This window comes from Xiphophorus couchianus, chromosome 17 (assembly GCF_001444195.1).
Source record: "Xiphophorus couchianus chromosome 17, X_couchianus-1.0, whole genome shotgun sequence".
In the NCBI taxonomy this organism is placed as follows: Eukaryota; Metazoa; Chordata; class Actinopteri; order Cyprinodontiformes; family Poeciliidae; genus Xiphophorus; species Xiphophorus couchianus.
In genome coordinates this window covers 17,409,240-17,420,942 of record NC_040244.1, presented here as the reverse complement: position 1 = coordinate 17,420,942, position 11,703 = coordinate 17,409,240, and the positions used below count along the sequence as shown (strand labels likewise).

Below are 11,703 nucleotides of genomic sequence, written 5' to 3'. Positions count from 1 at the left end.
CAATTTAGATTGGACAACATTAAAATAATATCGTCGGCAAATAGTCCAATTTTAGACTCAATATTTTTTATTCTGACACCATGTATGTTTTGATTATTCCTTATGGCAATAGCCAATGGCTCAATTCCCAGAACAAAGAGGAGGGGTGAGAGGGGACAGCCTTGACGCGTGCCCCTACCTAGAGTAAATGATTTAAATACAATGTTATTAGTTATAACTGAGGCAGAGGGTTTATTATAAAGTATTTTAATCCAGTTTATGAAATAACTACCGAAACCAAATTGAGAGAGAACTTTGTAGAGATAATTATGTTCCAGTCTATCGAATGCTTTTTCTGCATCAAGTGAAAGCAAAGCTGTATTGGGATGTTCATATTTAGCATGAATTATATTCAGTACACGACGGATACCATGGTGAGCTTGCCGCCCCTTTATGAATCCGTTCTGATCAGGGTCCGAAAGGGATGGTAAAAAATTCTCAAGTCTGATTGCTAGAACTTTAGATATTATTTTGGCATCAGAGTTTATAAGTGAGATTGGTCGGAGGGATTCGCATCTAGTGTTAGATTTCCCAGGTTTAGGTAGAACTGTTATGATCGCATTTCGCAAGGAAGGAGGTAATTCTTTAATGGTATAACTTTCTAATAGCATATTATAGAGGGGCTGCAGTAGTTCATTTTTAAATATTTTATATAGGTCCAAAGGAATTCCATCTGGACCAGGTGATTTTCCTGATTTTAATTTATCTATTGCATTTGAGAGTTCATCTATAGATATTGGCATATCCAGTTCTGATTTAGATGTTTCACTTAGTGTGGGGATGTTTACAGACTTAAGAAAGGAGTCTAGTGTTGCTTGTGGTATGTGCCCTTTAGACATATATAATTTTGAGTAATAATCTTTAAATAATCATTATTTTTTTGAGGATCAGTAGTGTTTTCATTTGCAGTTGTAATTTCATTTATTGCCCTCTCATTCTGCAAAGCTTTAATGCGCCACGCTAGAAGTTTTCCTGCCCTCTCTCCCTGATCGTAGTAGGATTGTTTCAATCTGAATATCTCTGATGAAGCTTTGTTAGTAGATAGTGTAAAAAAAGAGGTAATTTAACGCTAGTTTTGGACAAAAGTTTTGGCTCTTTCCTCTTTTCTCTCCCGAGTCCTTGGCGAGTGGCGGCGCGCTGCTAAAACGAAACAACAACAAAGCGTGTTGACGTCACAGATCACAGAGTTTAATCTCATACAAAGCAATCAACAACAAAGCTGCAGAGGAACAGAGATATGCATTTTCTCATAAGAATAAAGACACACAAGGGGAGACAAACGAACACGAAACAAAGACAAACAAACAGCAAAGACGTCTTTGGAGAGAGAGCCAATGCAAAAAAAGCAAAAAAGTGGCAACTCTCTGGATTTTTCTCTCCTAACACGAAATCTTATAGTAAAGAGGTGTTTCTCTATTTAATTTATGCATTCTAGGCGTTCCCCTTGTTGACCTATTGGAAACTCCCAGGGAAACTTGGAAACTCCCCTCAATCTACGCAAAGATCAAAGGACCATCTGCCTTCTACCGAAACAAAAGAGCGGATAGCTGGCCCTGAACCCCCCCCCGTGGCTCCCACGGTCATTCTGAGTACAGAACGACCTGGGATAAGACCTCACAGATACCTGAGAAATCTAAAGTCTCTGTCTCCCAAGGAAAATGCTAATTTTATGGCTTCGCCTGTGGCCTGGCCTCACAGTGGGGGTCCCATTGAGAGATCTCCCTTAATCTGCATTTGGTTCCTGTGTCTCTGAATGCTTACCCCTCTGGTTTAGTTTTAAATGCTCAACACAAACCTGTTCAAAATAAGAGTGTTCCATATATCTTTTAAGATTAACTGTATTAAGCACTAAAATAATCATATTTCCTTAACAGTCCCCCTTTTGAGATCTTCATCAAAGATCTCAATAAAAATTGAGTAAGCCTTCTAATGCAGAACCAAACTATGTATTAAACTAATAAAAAATGAAAAAACCAAAAAAAAAACAAAAGAGTGACGTACCCTAACCCTCTATGGCATTGTGTTGCCCTCAGGCAACAAACCACTATTTTGGCCCACACACCGCCCCTTTAAAGTTTTTTTAAGTAAAACATCACATAAAAAATCTGATGATATGTCTGTGACCAATGAAATTTGAGCTGGGCGTGGCTTTGACCTTTGTCTTGGGGTGAAACAATCCTTTTTTTGGACCGCAGCTGACTTGGACACACCGCTAGCAGAAGGTAAGATAAATTTCACTTTTTTACATGTTTAAATTTAAATAATTTTGTATAAATAATATCTGTGATGTGCATGAATAAGTGAAAAAGCATATTTGATTGAGTAAAGACACCTTTTGTCTTCATTTATATACTAAAATGGCAGTTTTTCATTCGTTGCCTCAGGGCAACATTGTGCAGTTAGTCCACTTTTGTGTGAACTATAACATGCTCATGGATGGAGATGTGTAGGGATATGTAGTTATCAACATAATCAATTTTTTTCTGTACTATCTACTATTACTCATAGGAAATGGATGCACAAAGATTTTATGGGCGTAAGGAGCATGATCAAGCGGTTAGGCTCATTCCTTCTGACAGTGAGGACAGTGAGCTTGAGGAGAGTGACAGTGAGGAAGAGTGGACTCCAAAATCAGGTTTGAGGGAGAGTTAGGAGATCAGGGTTCAGTCAATAGAGTAACATACTGTATGGAATGAGCATGTATGTGCGTTTGTACATAAGTGAGTGAAGAGAGGTATATATAACCTATTCTAATTTTATGCTTACTGGTTTCTTTTGAAAACAGATGACCTGCCTGATGACAATGAGTCTGTGGATGAAGAGGAAAATGAAGAGGATGAAGTATCACAGGAAGCTGTTCCACGCTTACCTCGTTGGAGAACACCCCACAGTGCCAATATCACTGATTACCCAGAATGGCAGGCCAGTCTTCCAAAATCAGATCATATCAATTCCCCCTACAAATACTTCAAGATGTTTTTTTCTGAAGACATTCTGGAAGTAGTTCTAGAGCAGTCAAATTTATATGCCATTCAGTGTGACACCAACAAGCCCCTTAACCTCACTAAAAAAGAACTGGAACAATTTATGGGTACAGCAGTATACATGTCATTGTTTGGATTACCAGGCACCCGCATGTTTTGGAACAAAGCCACCCGAGTGTCCCAGGTAGCTGACACCATGGCACTAAACAGATGGGAGTTCATTAAAAAATCCCTGCACTTCAACAACAATGAAGTGAGACAACGAGAAAATATTGATCCACTCCACAAAATCCGACCACTGGTCACTCATCTTACCTCAAAGCTGCAGACAATACCAATAAGTGAGAAGTTGGCTGTGGATGAGCAGATGGTCCCTTTCAAGGGAAGAAATAGACTCAAGCAATACCTGCCAGCTAAGCCAAAGAAATGGGGCTACAAGATATTCATCTTGGCTGGCTCTGATGGTGTCCCGCACAATTTTGAGATTTACACGGGGAGAGTTGTGCAACCACCTGAGCTGCCAGATGTAGGAGCAAGTGGCAATGTTGTCCTCCGCCTGGCCCAGCCAATACCCAGACAGCAGAACTACAAGGTGTTCTTTGACAACTGGTTCACAAGTGTCCCTCTCATTCTCACACTTGCTCACCAGGGAATTCACTGTACTGGTACTGTTCGTAGCAACAGACTACCAGGTGTCAACTTGATGTGTGATGTTGAGTTGAAGAGAACTGGGCGTGGATCTTTTGAACAGAAGATCGCCATGGTTGGAGAAACCACCTTGCATGCTGTGAAATGGTATGATAACCGTTCAGTCAGTCTTCTCAGCAATTACATTGGAGCGCACCCAGTCACCGACGTTGATAGGTGGGATGGCAAGCAAAAAAAAATAATCAAAATTCCCTGTCCTGCTGTGGTGAGAGAGTACAATAAGAATATGGGTGGAGTGGATCTGCTGGACTCCCTCATTGCACTGTACCGCAACAAAATCAGGTCGAAAAAGTGGTACCATCGGCTGATGTTCCACTTTATCGACATGACCATCGTGACTGCCTGGCTGCTCTACAAGAGAGACTGCAGCAGCACTGGGATGAGAAAAGAGGAACAGATGAGGCTTTATACATTCAAGTCATATATTGCAGAAAGCTTGTGCAAAAGTGGAAAGAATCTGGAGCGTAAGAGAGGTCGTCCCAGTTCCACAATTGCTGGGGAGTACGAAGAGAAGAGGAGAAGAGGACCTACTACACCTATCCCGGTCCCTGATGTGCGTCTGGATGCCACAGCCCACTGGATGGTCATGGATGAAAAGAAAGGGAGATGCAAGGTACCAAGATGCAAAGGTACACCTAAAGCCAAGTGCCAAAAATGTGACGCCCACCTTTGTTTCACATCCACCAGCAACTGCTTCATGAGGTTCCATACAGAATAATACAAACTGTACTTTGTAAAAAAGAGAAACACGGAGCCATTCAGTACCCCACAGGAACATGTATTTGGAAACATAAACACACACTGCAGCTAATCTCTAATGCACTAATTGATAAACCATTTGTGGCTGTTTGTTGAAAGGAAACTTGTTGAAATTGTTGTTGTTGAAATTAAACTTCTTCTAATGTGTTTATTGCTTGTTTGTTAATCATTCCACTTAAAGAAAACCTTGGCGTTTTAGTACCCTCATAGCATGTTGTTGCCCTGAGACAACAAACCAAAATCTGGTGGGGGTGGCAGGGTGGAGCACATTTTCTGATTGATATATTATAAAGACCCCCTCAAACTCCCAAAACTAGGGTGAAATATTTTTTTCCTCATAAAATAAAAATTCATGCCATAGAGGGCTAATTATATACAGTCCCCCTTTTTACACAAAACCCAAGGGTAAGAAAGACTTATCCTTTCAAAAATATAAAATCATAAAACAAAATTATCACAATACAACCAAAAACACAGGACAACAAAAACCCAAAGTACGAAACGCAAAATAAAACAGAGACCTACATATAAAATTAGTAAGAAATGCTCTGCAACTTAAAAGACAACATTCATCACAAAATTACAATCTGCCAAAAAATGAGAAACACACACAATTACAATCTGCTGCTCGTCCTTTTCTGTTTTTTTTTTTCAATGTCCGTCGACAGTCTCTCAAAAAACAAAATATGAAGTCTTCGTCAGGAAATGTTCAAAAAATTGCGCGCAAAAAAGAAACGAAAGTCCTTTTCAGAGTTCGTAACGAACAAAAACACGCAATAAAAAGTTAATGTCGATCCTCTTGCAGCCTGATCTTCTTCGGCTGGAAACCTCAGGTTTCCACCTGCGCGTCCGTTGCTCACTGAAAATTGGATTATTATGCCAATTTAAACAGCGAGTAGTAAGGAGAAGGTGAAATCTCCTCGTGAGGAAACTGCATCCTGGGACATTCCCCATCACAGGTTGTTAAAACAGACATTGCATCATCAACAGGAGTTTTCATTAGCATCATAAACATAAGTACAACATTCTCTAGTGTAATCTACATCAGTGTCAGCATAAACAAACAATGGCTTAACGTAAAGAAAGTAAATTTGGCCTTGTCATTCTCCATCCGGGGAATTACTGTAATCCTTCTTATCAAAGAACGCAGACTTTGAATGAGACCACACTCACAGGTCACCAGGAAAACAGCCGCAAAACTGTAATGACAAAACAGAGATCAGATTCTCCAAAGGCATCATTCATTTGTGTACTCAACACAGATATCTTCAATTCACTGTGTGTCCGAGTGAATTCTCCACCCGCTCGTGGCTCTGTGGCTGCTATCATCGAAATAAAGGTGAAACTGCTTCTCCAAGCAGTGGCCCTCCCCCTCGAACGACAGCTTGTGTTGCAGAGTTCAGAGTCAGGCTTGGAGCTCAGAACTCCAAGCCAGTCTGTATGTAGTTAGCCATGAGCAACTCATCACGTAAAACCTTATCTCCTACTTTGTCCAGTTCTGCTCATTAAATGGTGGATGTGATCTATGCAATCTATGCTTCAATTATATATATATATCACAACTCCAACTGATGGAAAATACCAAAACCCTGTAATCACCAGCTTCAAAAGACATGTTTCCAAAGTAATGTTTTGCCAAAATGTTAAACATATGCAGATCTTCCTCTTAAACCAATCTTATAAAATAGAACTAGACAAACAAAACAAAACAAATAAACAAAAGCTTAAAATTCGCCGCAGTTGTACAGTTTACATTTATCATCAAAACAATGAATATCAATGTGAATTAGACAGTCCAGTTTAAATTACTTTTATAGTACAAACTGGATCTTACTGGTTATTTGTCTAAAACATTCAACATGCTTTCCTTAAACAAAATTCAAAAGAGTTAAACCCGGAGAAATTATAATGTCAACTTAACAAATCTAGACATTTTCAAAATCTACCAATTTTACCTAGGTCTTTTACTTGTTGTCGAATTTAAAGTTTTATTCAAATTCATTTTAAATGTTTGTAAATCAAAAAATCAAGTTTAGAAAAATCATTATAATCCCACCTGAGTACTTTTACTGATTAGTGATAACTTTAATCAATAACAGATTCTTCAAAACATTTCTTAAAACATTCTTGCTCCATTAAATTAATGCTCTGAAAATGGCTAACACAATAATATTTTAATTTCTATAATTGTTTTCCCAAGTTAATTTACCAAAATATGCTTCATTAATCGCTATAAATTTGTCTATTGGTTTCAAAATACTTTAGCCCATTGTCAGAACATCTTTCAATGGAGAACAACTCAAATCCATTCAAAAGAAACATATTTCACCAGACCATATCTTTCCTTACACTTTTTGATGTGTAACACAGATCAAACATGTTCTTCAAATAAAAATTTTTTATTTAAGTAATATAAAAGATAAACCTATAACATATTCTCCCCCCAGATGATGCATTACCTGCTAATGCATCACAATTTCTACTACTTTAAATAACGATGTTGATGAAACAGGTTTATGATGTTCCCTGAGAAATTCTACCAAAGTCAATGCTGCCTTTTTCCCAAAAGGTAAACACGTCAAAACAATTTATTATAGCATGCTTTAAACCTTCAAGATGACTCTATTTTCCCAAAACATTTCACATTACAGTTGTAAAGCTCATTATTTCATATTACTGTTATGATTCTCAAATAATTCATTTTACAAACTTCTCAAAAATTTTCACTAGGGTTTGACAAAGCATGTTTACCAATCAAGACTCTGTGAAGGTTTTGCATAAACCAGCCAGAGAGACGTTGAAGAAAAAATTCCAAATATAGTCTTAGTTAAGAAAATCCAAAAATGAGAAATTTTTGCAAATAGTGGTCAGAATTTAAACTATCTACTTTAAAGAGAAAATGTTTCACTAAAACTAGGAAACCAAACTGCATCAAAATCCTGCCTGATGCAATGAGAAGCACTCTCTACAACTACCTATAATCTACAGTTGTATGCAAAGAGGCTTCACATGTTAATTAGTTGAATCTAGTGGGGTAGCAGTTACAGCCCAGCTCTGTGGCCCTCCTGCTGCAAGGGGGGCTGCAAGTCCCCTTACAGTTAGAGCCTGTTTCTCCAAAGATCTTTGTTTTGTCTGTATCCTCTACCAATTAAAAGGTCCTATTTTAACTCATTATATTTTATTCTATTTGCCTCCGACCTTTTCCTTTATGTATTTATTTATAAATTTGCCAATACATCCTTTCTACAATCCTCTGTGACCTAATTTTCTTGGCTTATTCTTTCTTTATTAATTTATTTATTTATTTAACCTTAGAACCCATAATTTATTTTATCAAGATTCTATCTTTCAATAACCTTCCAATCTTTACACGGCAGGTCACACTAACTGCTGTTATTACCTAATTTGAGTAATTTAGTCCAGTTCAACACATAGGGTGTTCTAAAAACTGGAAATTGTTACACCATGAGACAGCACTAAAAAAATACTCTGTAGAGTAATTTCTACTTCAAGAAATGTCCCAAGTGAGAAATTCTTGCCTATGGCATCTGCTGACAGAGGTGCTGTTTACCTTCTCGTTGTATTTATATGACACAAAATACCAAATGGTATTTTATCTCCAATCACACACTCTTTCACACCAACATAAATTACACACAAACAAAGACACAAAACATAAAACATCTGGCCAGGTTTATAGTCAGTCAAAATTTCAGTCACCAATGTTCAGTCTGTCCTCATTATTTTATCAAAGTCTGTCCTCATTATTTTATCAAAGTTTTACTGTAATTTTATCAAATTTTACTGAAATTTATATCAAATTTACTGAAGCTTCAGAAATTGTCCAATGTTTTATTAACCTATTTTAATGTGTCAATTTAATTAATTTTAAACTCCAATCTTCAGGAGCCTTTTCAAATCCCGTGCACGTTTAAAAGAGACATGTCAAACCTATGTTAAAATTTAACAGCAACCAATAATTTCCCGTTATCTGGTCCCAGTTTAATTTACTTAACTCTTATCCAGGATGTTGCGGAAGTAAGGCAGCGTTCGGAGTTTGTCGCGGCGTCAGGTCCGGCAACGCACCATCTCGTGCAGCAACCGGTGTATAATGAGGACACTGCCGAACCCAGTGGCCATCTTCACCACAATAAAAACACCTATCACTGCGTCTCCCGCCTCGTGCACCTCTTCCTCGCACACCCGACCATGCGGGGGCTCCTCTTCTTCCCCCGCGCCAGCCTAGAACACCAGGCTGGCAGGTCGGAGCAGCATAGATGTGCGGACCAGATTGCGTCACCGCAACAGGGACCCCAGCCAGAACCGGAATTAATTGAGCAGCATCTGTTAGCATAGTTTGAGCCTCCCTCTGTTTCTGTCTTGCAAGACGAAGCTTCTGTCTAGCTTCACCTAATTGAAGCTGTAGTAATTGTGTCTTAAAATTTACTTGCTCCATCTCCGCCTGAGGGGGAGAAGCTAAAGCAAGTGTGGGGCAGCTTAATCGGTGTGTAATATGAGCAATACCTGGGGAAACCGCAGAAGGAGGCAGAGAAACACAAGGTTTTCCACGCAGGTCCTGAGCTGCCATAGGAAAACTACCAGCACTGATAAGGTCCTCCTGTTTGCGGACCGCATTTTCCAATTCATCGGCCTTCACATTAAGCGAATCCAGACCAAGCTGTTGATCATATATATTAATTAAGTCAGCAATCTGGTCCCGCAGACTTATCCGCGGAGCCAGATTACCTGGACGGTCTATAGCATCGTTTGTCAACTCAGTGTCCATAATAACTGCACAATAAAACGCAGCAAAAGCAACGCACATTCACGCAAACAGCGCTTTTCAAACACAGCGTTCCGTACAGAGCCAGTAACGCATACACACGCACAGACACACACAGAGACACACATACACACCCAGAGCTCTGGAGAACAAACAGCGCACTTCCACGGCAGCCGGCATAGAAATCAGCACACACAAAGAAATACAGGGAACACAAACACGGTTTCAGACGAACGTAAAAGACAGACGGGGAAAAAATAAAAATAAAATGCCGGCTAAAAAAATAAAAGATGCACCATATTAAAGTCTACCCCAGACTATTTTCAAAGCCCACCGCAGGCCACTTATAAAGTCTACCCCAGACTATTTTTACTTGATTCCTTAACAGTCTACCTCAGACCATTTCTCAAAATCTACCTCAGATTATTTCTCAAAATCTACCTCAGACTATTTCTCAAAATCTACCTCAGATTATTTCTCAAAATCTACCTCAGATTATTTCTCAAAATACACAATTCCTAAATTCCTTTTTTAAGAAGCACAGTAATGAATCTCCAGGGCAAAAAGAACATAAACTAAGAAAACCCAGTATTTATGGCAGAGGTAGCGCAAAATCCTCTGTCTGAAACCGCCACGATTCACTGTAAAGTGTATTTTCCATAAAGTGAAAATGATCCTGAAATGTTTTCATGTTATGTTTTCTTCTCATCTCCCCCTCCCTGCCTGTGATTCTCCACTTGGGGTGCCTGCTGTGTTGCTCACTCACTTATTCCCAACCAAACCTCAGCATAACATGACCTATTTTCTGATAAATTATATCAATTTCAACTCCATTTATATGTAACTTTACATTATTATAGAGCCAATTATCAGACAATTCCATATACACTGCTCAAAAAAATAAAGGGAACACTCAAATAACACATCCTAGATCTGAATGAAAGAAATATTCTCATTGAATACTTTGTTCTGTACAAAGTTGAATGTGCTGACAACAAAATCACACAAAAATCATGAATGGAAATCAAATTTATTAACCAATGGAGGCCTGGATTTGGAGCCACACACAAAATTAAAGTGAAATAACACTACACGCTGATCCAACTTTAATGTAATGTCCTTAAAACAAGTCAAAATGAGGCTCAGTATTGTGTGTGGCCTCCACGTGCCTGTATGACCTCCCTACAATGCCTGGGCATGCTCTTGATGAGGTGGCGGATGGTCTCCTGAGGGATCTCCTCCCAGACCTGGACTAAAGCATCCGCCAACTCCTGGACAGTCTGTGGTGCAACGTGACGTTGGTGGATGGAGCGAGACATGATGTCCCAGATGTGCTCAATCGGATTCAGGTCTGGGAAACGGGCTGGCCAGTCCATGGCTTCAATGCCTTCATCTTGCAGGAACTGCTGACACACTCCAGCCACATGATGTCCTGCATTAGGAGGAACCCAGGGCCAACCGCACCAGCATATGGTCTCACAAGGGGTCTGAGGATCTCATCTCGGTACCTAATGGCAGTCAGGCTACCTCTGGTGAGCACATGGAGGGCTGTGCGGCCCTCCAAAGAAATGCCACCCCACACCATTACTGACCCACTGCCAAACCGGTCATGCTGAAGGATGTTGCAGGCAGCAGGCCGCTCTCCACGGCGTCTCCAGACTCTGTCACGTCTGTCACATGTGCTCAGTGTGAACCTGCTTTCATCTGTGAAGAGCACAAGGCGCCAGTGGCGAATTTGCCAATCCTGGTGTTCTCTGGCAAATGCCAAGCGTCCTGCACAGTGTTGGGCTGTGAGCACAACCCCCATCTGTGGACGTCGGGCCCTCATACCATCCTTATGGAGTCGGTTTCTAACCGTTTGTGCAGACACATGCACATTTGTGGCCTGCTGGAGGTCATTTTGCAGGGCTCTGGCAGTGCTCCTCCTGTTCCTTCTTGCACAAAGGCGGAGGTAGCGGTCCTGCTGCGGGGTTGTTGCCCTCCTACGGCCTCCTCCACGTCTCCTGGTGTACTGGCCTGTCTCCTGGTAGTGCCTCCAGCCTCTGGACACTACGCTGACAGACACAACAAACCTTCTTGCCTCAGCTCGCATTGATGTGCCATCCTGGATGAGCTGCAGTACCTGAGCCACTTGTGTGGGTTGTGGAGTCCGTCTCATGCTACCACGAGTGTGAAAGCACCACCAACATTCAAAACTGACCAAAACATTAGCCAGACAGCATAGGTACTGAGAAGTGGTCTGTGATCCCAACTGCAGAACCACTCCTTTATTGAGTGTGTCTTGCTAATTGCCAATAATTTCCACCTGTTGTCTATTCCATTTGCACAACAGCAGGTGAAATTGATTGTCAATCAGTGTTGCTTCCTAAGTGGACAGTTTGATTTCACAGAAGTTTGATTTACTTGGAGTGATATTGTGTTGTTTAAGTG

The 11,703-nt window shown here is 40.3% G+C and overlaps 1 long non-coding RNA gene across 1 annotated transcript; it reads left to right on the top strand.

Annotated features, from left to right (window-relative positions):
* The first annotated feature begins 8,030 nt into the window (after positions 1 to 8,030).
* Positions 8,031 to 9,549, top strand: LOC114160622 (uncharacterized). Its single transcript, XR_003598809.1, has 2 exons — positions 8,031 to 8,205; positions 8,245 to 9,549. It is a non-coding gene; the product is annotated as an uncharacterized LOC114160622 (long non-coding RNA).
* The last annotated feature ends 2,154 nt before the right edge of the window (positions 9,550 to 11,703 follow it).